At 35.6% G+C, this 7774-nt stretch overlaps 1 pseudogene across 1 annotated transcript; it reads right to left on the bottom strand.

Annotated features, from left to right (window-relative positions):
• Nucleotides 1-6844: 6844 nt before the first annotated feature.
• On the bottom strand, nt 6845-7774 carry LOC308277804 (vomeronasal type-1 receptor 90-like; annotated as a pseudogene). Its single transcript has one exon. The product of its transcript is annotated as a vomeronasal type-1 receptor 90-like (transcript).

The raw sequence follows: 7774 nt of genomic DNA, 5'->3' as shown, positions 1-7774 counted from the left end.
AAAGAACAGATATATAGACCAATGGAGCAGAATAGAAGACCCAGAAACAAGTCCACACACTTTAGCCAATTGATTTTTGACAAAGAGGCCAAAAACATACACTGGAAAAAGATAGCCTCTTCAACAAATGGTGTTGGCAAAACTGGTTAACCATATGCAGAAAATTGGATATTAATCCCACTTTTTCACCCTGTATGAAAGTCAACTCACGATGGATCAAAGACTTGGAAATTAAACCAGAGACCTTGAAGCTCCTTGAAGAGGGCATAGGTCCAACACTACAACACATAGGCTCAGACAAACATTTCCTCAACAAGACCCCAAAGGCACAAAAAATTAAAAGGTGAATCAATATGTGCGATTGGATGAAACTGAAGAGCTTCTGTTCAGCAATGGAAACTGCCAAGAACCTCAATCGATAGCCAAAAGAATGGGAGAAGATTTTGCCACCTACACCACCTATAGAGGACTAATATCTATAATATAAAGAGAACTCAAGAAACTCAACACTAAGAAAACAAAGTATCCATAACAAATTGGGCAAATGAACTAAATAGACACTTCACAAAAGAAGAAATTCAAATGGCCAATAAATGCATGAAAAAATGCTCAACCTCACTGGCAGTCAGAGAGATACAAATCAAAACTACCCTGAGATTTCACCTAACTCCAACTAGAATGGCAATCATTCAAAACATAAACAAAAACAGATGCTGGCAGGGATGTGGAGATGTGGAAACTCTAAAACGTTGTTGGTGGGATTGCAAATTAGTGCAACCACTTTGGAAAACAGTATGGAGAATCCTCAGAAGAATGGGAACAAACCTACTATTTGATCCAGCAATACCACTGTTGGGTATTTACCCAAAAGATAAGAAACCAAACTACCAAACTAATGCATGTGTATCTATGTTCATAGCTGCACAATTCACCATAGCCAAACTATGGAACCAGCCAAGATGCCCATCAACAGATGAATGGATTACAAAACTGTGGGATATGTACACAATGAAATTTTACTCAGCCATCAAAAAAAAAACCCTCTATTACATCATTTTCAGGGAAATGGATGGAACTGGAGGACATTATGCTAAGTGAGATTAGTCTGTCACAAAAAATAAGAAATCAGATGCTTTCCCTAATATGTGAGAGTTAGAGAGAAATGGGTCATAGGAGGAACTCTTGAAAGAGAAAATCCTATAGAGGAACAAACAAGACAACCTAAAGGAGGAGAAATGAGGGGGGAAGAGGAAAATCTCTAAAACACATAATGTACTTAAACATATCGAAGTCAATCACTAAGCCAAGCAAGGGAGGGAGGGAAGGGGAGGGAGAGAAACAAGATTTTCCATCCAAATGACAACTAAGATTAGTTATCTGTGGAGATTCATTATTTATGTTAGTCTCTTACCTATCTCTAAATTGTAATGTTTGTTTTATTGTTTCTAATTTTTAGGATTTCTAGTTGGAATATGAATATACCTTCAGATATAGCATTTGGAAATATTTTATCCCATTCTATTAGTAACTTTTAACTCTGTTTACATTGTCTTTGGATATACAATTTTATTTTTTAGGGAGTTTGTTTACCCTTCTGTTGCCTGTGCCATTGAAATCATATCCAAGAAATCACTGCCAATTTCAATGTTGTGAGGTTTTATGACCCAGATTTTCTTCTAAAAGTTTATAGTCTTCAGATTTATATTTAGGTCTTTTATCTATTTTGAGTTAATACTTGTATGTGGGATTAGGCAAGGGTCAAATTTTATTCTTTTTCATGTAATTACTATTTTTCAACAATATTTAATTAAAAGATTATTATTTCCTCCACCAAATGTTTGTGGAAACCTTGTCAAAAATAACTTGACAATATATGGAAGAATTTATCTCTAGGCTTTTATTTAACTCCAATGGTTTATATATCTGCCTTTAGAACAGCACCACATTGTTTCAATTATTGTAGTTTTATATGGTTTGAAATCAGAAAATATACATCTTCTAGCTTTGTTCTTTTTCGAGATCGTTTTGGGTATCTAGAGTCCATATTCCATATTAGGATAGATTTTTTTCTGAAAAATAAATATATAAATATATGATAGTTTCATCTAAGAAAGAAAGCAAAAAAATATTGAACTGCTATCTTTTAGTCATCAAAAGCTTGGTATCAGACAAATGAAACTGTTATGTGAGATTAACATTTTTAATTTTGGATAAATTGCTATAATACTAGATGTCAACCACTAAGCCAAGCATGGGAAGGAGGGATAGGGAAGGAATGGGGTGGGGATCGGGTGGGGGTTGACTGCATGTATGTCTACAAAAGTTTTTTTGTATCCCACTATGATCTATAAATACAGAGCACCAATAAAAAATTAAAAAAAAACAAAAATGAACACATAGATTCTAATTTAGAAAAAAAATATCCAACAGCAGGAATTTGACATTGAAGAAATATGGGCCCATTTTAAGAGAGCTAACCTAAGAATAATTGGAATAGAGGAGGGAAAAGAAGGTGAAACCAAAGGGATCAACAATCTCTTTAAAGAATAGCAGAAAATTTTCCAAACATAGAGCAAGAGGTTGATATACAGGTCCAGGAAACTTATAGAACTCCCTTTAGACGGGATCGGAGAAGAGGATCCCCGCGCCACATAATTGTCAAAATGACTAATGTGGAAGCCAAGCAGAGAATCTTAAAGGCAACAAAAACAAAGGGCCAAGTGACATTCAGAGGCAAACCAATTAGAATCACTCCAGACTTCCCAAACCAGGTCATGAGAGCCAGAAGGGCTTGGAGTAACATATTCCAAACTCTGAAAGAAAACAATTTCCAGCTAAAAATTTCCTACCCAGCAAAACTTTCTATCAAAATAAATGGGGAAATAAGAAGCTTCCACGACAAACAGAAACTGAAGGAATTTATGTCTTCAAAACCAGCGCTAGAGAAAATACTCAAAGAGATTAACTACAAAGAAGAAATAGGTAACACACACCAGAACCAGAGAAACAAGATTTTCCATCCAACAGACAACTAAGATTGGTTATCTGTGGAGATTCATTATTTATGTTAGTCTTTTACCTATCTCTAAATTGTATTGTTTGCTTTTATTGTTGCTCATTTTTAGGATTTCTAGTTGGAATATGAATATACCTTCAGATATAGCATTTGGAAATATTTTATCCCATTCTATTAGTAACTTTTAACTCTGTTTACATTGTCTTTGGATATACAATATTTTTTCTATTTTTTAGGGAGTTTGTATACTCTTCTGTTGCCTGTGCCATTGAAATCATATCCAAGAAATCACTGACAATTTCAATGTTGTGAGGTTTTATGACCCAGATTTTCTTCTAAAAGTTTATAGTCTTTTGATTTATATTTAGGTCTTTTATCTATTTTGAGTTAATATTTGTATATAGTGTTACGTAAGGGTCCAATTTTATTCTTTTTTATGTAATTATTATTTTTCAACAATATTTTGTTAAAAGATTATTATTTCCTCCACCAAATGCTCGTGGAAACCTTGACAAAAATAACTTGACAATATATGGAAGAATTTATCTCTAGGCTTTTATTTAACTCCAATTGTTTATATATCTGACTTTATAACTGTACTATACTGTTTCAATTATTGTAGCTTTATATGGTTTGAAATCAGAAAATATACATCTTCTAGCTTTTTTCTTTTTCGAGATTGTTTTGTGTACCTAGAATCCATATTTTATATTAGAATAGATTTTTTCAGAAAAATAAATAAATAAATGTATGATAGTTTCACCTAAAAAAAAAAGGAAAAATATTCTCTGGTAAGAAAGAAAGCAAAAAAGAAATATTGAAATGTTATCTTTAAGTCATCAAAAGCTTGGTATCAGACAAATGAAACTGTTATGTGATATTATCATTGTTAATTTTGGATAAAGTGCTATAATACTAGATGTCAACCACTAAGCCAAGCATGGGCAGGAGGGATGGGGAGGGAATGGATTTGGGGATTGGGTAGGGGCTAACTGGGCGATGCATGCATGTATGTCTACAAAAGTTTTTTTTTTTTTTTTATCCCATTATGATGTATGAATACAGTGCACCAATAAAACAAAAGAAAAAAAATGCACATTCTACCAACATAATCTACACAGTTAATGCAATCTCTATTCAATACTAATGTCATTCTTCACAGACCTAGCAAAGTCAGTTTTAGACTGTATATAAATAAAAGACCCAGAATTGCAAGAGCAATTGATTTTCCACAAAGATGCTAAAAACATATGTTGGAGAAAAGAGAGCCTTTTAAACAAACATTGTTGGAAAAAATGGTTTTCCATTTGTAGAAAAATGAAATCCCCACCTTTAATCTTGCACAAGAGTCTACTCCAGATGGAAAAAAGACCTGGAAATTAGACCAGAGACTTTTTATATTACTTATTTATTTTTTATTTTTATGTAGAACATATTGAAAATGGCATATATTCAGACTGTGCTTGGTGGCCTCTCCCCCCAAATCCCCTTCCCTCCCTCCCAACAATGAGTGTCCAGGTCAACCATATTATATTTATATTTTTACACAAATTTGGATGTAGCTCCTTCATTAATCAAACTCACCCTTCTTCCTCCCATACCCTTCCATTCTAGCTTTCCTGATATTTTTCCTCCATTGGCTGAAGTCCCTCTGGTATCCCTAATACTCCTTACTTTGGGCATATTAGAGGAACATAAGTCCCTTCTCTTTCTGTGCTTGGCTGATCTCACTTAGAATAATGTTCTCCAAGTCTTTACAACTTCTTGTGAATGACATAGTTTTGTTCTTCTTTGTAGCTGAGTAGAATTCCATTGTGTGTATTTCCCATAATTTTCCAATCCATTCATCTGTTGATGGAGTCCTAGGTTGGTTCTATATTTTGGCTATTGTGAATTGTGCTGCTATGAACATGGGTATGCATATGTTACTGTAGTTCTCTGAATTCAACCAGTTTGGACAAATACCCAGGAGACATATAGCCAGATCATATGGTGGATCTATTCTCAGTTTTCTAAGACCAAAGGCTTTAAAAATACTAGAGGAGGGCATAAGTCTAGCATTCTAAAATATATTCACAGGTTGAAAATAAACAAAGTTTTTAAAAGACGTACAACTAAATCATTAAATGGAAAATTAGACACTTTACAAAAGATGAAATACAAATGGCAAATAAGTACATTAAAAATGTTCAACATCATTAGCAATCAGGAAGATGCAAATAAAGACTACACTGAGATTCCATCTAACCCCAATAAGAATGGCAATCATCAGGAAAACAACAATAAATGCTGTTGAGAATTTGGGGAAAAAGAAACTGTTCTACACTGTTAGTGGAATTGCAAATTATTGCAATTGCTATGGAGATCAGTGTAGAGATTTCTCAGAAGACTGGGAATGGAGAGACTATATGATTCAGCTATATTACTCTTGCATAACTAGGAAGTAAGATAGAGAATAATCCAGATACTAGAAAGACCTCATAAAATGGAGGATAAACTTCAGTGGAGTAAACAAGGTGGTCTAAGAGAAAAAAATGGGGAGAGGGAGAATCGATGAAGGAAACACTTCCGTGGACATCATGTGCATATGTGAGGATACCAATGCCAATCTCAAGTTTCCATTTGGGGAAGGGGGTAATGTGGAGAGAGCTGGGGAAAGACCACCAAGTTCTGTGTGCGTATATGCCACACTCATCATAATTATCATTTATACATTATTATGTGATGCTATAATGGACCAATGAAAGTATTAAAAAGCATAATCTAGAGCCAGATGTGATGGTGTTTACTGTTGTCCCAGCTACTGGAGAAGCAGAGGACAGGAGAGGGCCAGGGAGAAGGGAGAGAGAGGAAGGAAGGAATAGAGGAGGTAATGGAATGACAGAGAAACTGATACATGTAACACACAGGAAGAAATCACCACAATGAGGCTCCAGAGTTTCATAGTTTCACTAATTGCCTTATTTATGAGCAACACCTAGAATCTCTAATGAAATAACCACATCAGACATTAAAATCAGTGACCTTGATTATGATCAAGGTACTTGAAAGTACCTCCACACACAGATATTCAGTGCCACAAGACACCTTCCCATAGATGAACATTGGATAACCTTCCATGGATGTTTCATCCTGACAGAAAGAAGACATGACAAAGGTGACCATTGATGCTACATTTTGAAGGGGCATGTCATTCCTATATATCACCTATAAAACAAAGGTCATCATGGATTGTGTGCTAAGTTCTACAAGCACAGATCCTAAAGTATTATTTCTGGGGTTGAAATCCTGGATCTCTTCATTTGTTTCCTATGTAATCTTGACTCATCCAAATTTCTCTGGACCTTAGTTTCTGCCTCTGGTAAATGGACATGATAATATTAATTTATTTAAAATGCAACTTCAATAAAAAGAGTTGATATGAGCTGGGCATGGTGGTGCAATCCTGAAATCTCAGTACATGGGATGCTGAGAAATGAGGTTTGTAGTTTAAAGTCAGCCTTAGTAAATTAACAAGGCTCTCAACAATTTAGCAAGACTCACTTTTCAAAAACAGAAATCAAATAGGACTAACATTTAGAGGTAGAATGTCACTGGGCCCTGCAAAACACATGCACACACACACACACACACACACACACACACACATTGCTTTAGAGATAAGCTGTACAAGAATAGTCAATCTGTAATTTAGTAGTGTTACCAAAAAACCCAAATATTTAAATTACACCACCTTCATTCTTACTTGGTTTTTCTGACAAATTATTTTCAATTTTAGAACAAATTATAAGATGAAACAATGACAAAAGTTCTCCATCACCATATATTTTAACATTTACTCTCCTTCCCCAATACAACCTTTATAGCCTTGATTATTTGTTTTTCAGTACTGATCAGCAACAAAGAATTGATTGTGGCATAGCCATTGCCCACCAGCATCTGGAGCCACAGGCGAGCTGGATCATCCTTCAGCAATACTTCATAGAAAGAGCAGACAATGCAGTCCAAAAAGTACATGATAACAAAGAAACTCATGAGCAGCAGAATGGTCCAGGTGGCCCTTTGTTCTGCGGATGCTTTTGAGGAAACACTGGTGCTGTGGAGATGCTGGGACTGCCGCTTATGCCTGCACAAGAGACCCACCATATACCCACTTGAAAGGGCCATGAGTCCTATAATCAAGATGTCTTGAAATACCCCCATTGCAGTAAAATAGTTCTTGTAGAAGTAACCCTTGGGTGAAACAAAACAGGATTCTGAGACAAACCGAAGGGCTGTCTTATTGGTTGGGCCAGAAATGGAGATTAAAAAATGAGCATTTATAAATATACTGGAAACACAGAGAATGAGAAAGCAACACAGGCTGTGTTGTGAAGACTTATGTTTGAAATTTGCCAAGCAGGAGCTTCTGGGGCTGAGGATGATGGCCTGGAGGACACTCAGCAGGCAGGTGGTGCAAAGAGAGAGGCTCTTCATCAACCTGTACAAGTAGATAACTGATTTGCATGTGATATCATCCCAGAAGTTCCAAGATCCAAACTTGTCTATGTCCATGGACACCCTGGCTATTAGCATCACTAGATGAATTAGTGCCAAGAGGCCAACCATCAGGTCAGTATTCTTGGACCTATGTTAGAAAAGGGACACGAGGAGGTGGAAGAGAAGCAAAATGGTGTTGGCTGATATCCCAATGCAAATTTGGGAGAAAAAGGTATTTCTAGTGGCAATAAAAGTATAAATGGTGATGTTTTCACTCAT

Source organism: Muscardinus avellanarius (genome assembly GCF_963383645.1).
Source record: "Muscardinus avellanarius genome assembly, chromosome: 20".
NCBI classification, from domain to species: Eukaryota; Metazoa; Chordata; class Mammalia; order Rodentia; family Gliridae; genus Muscardinus; species Muscardinus avellanarius.
The sequence above is the reverse complement of the archived record's forward strand: the minus strand, read 5'-3'. Positions and strand labels throughout refer to the sequence as shown.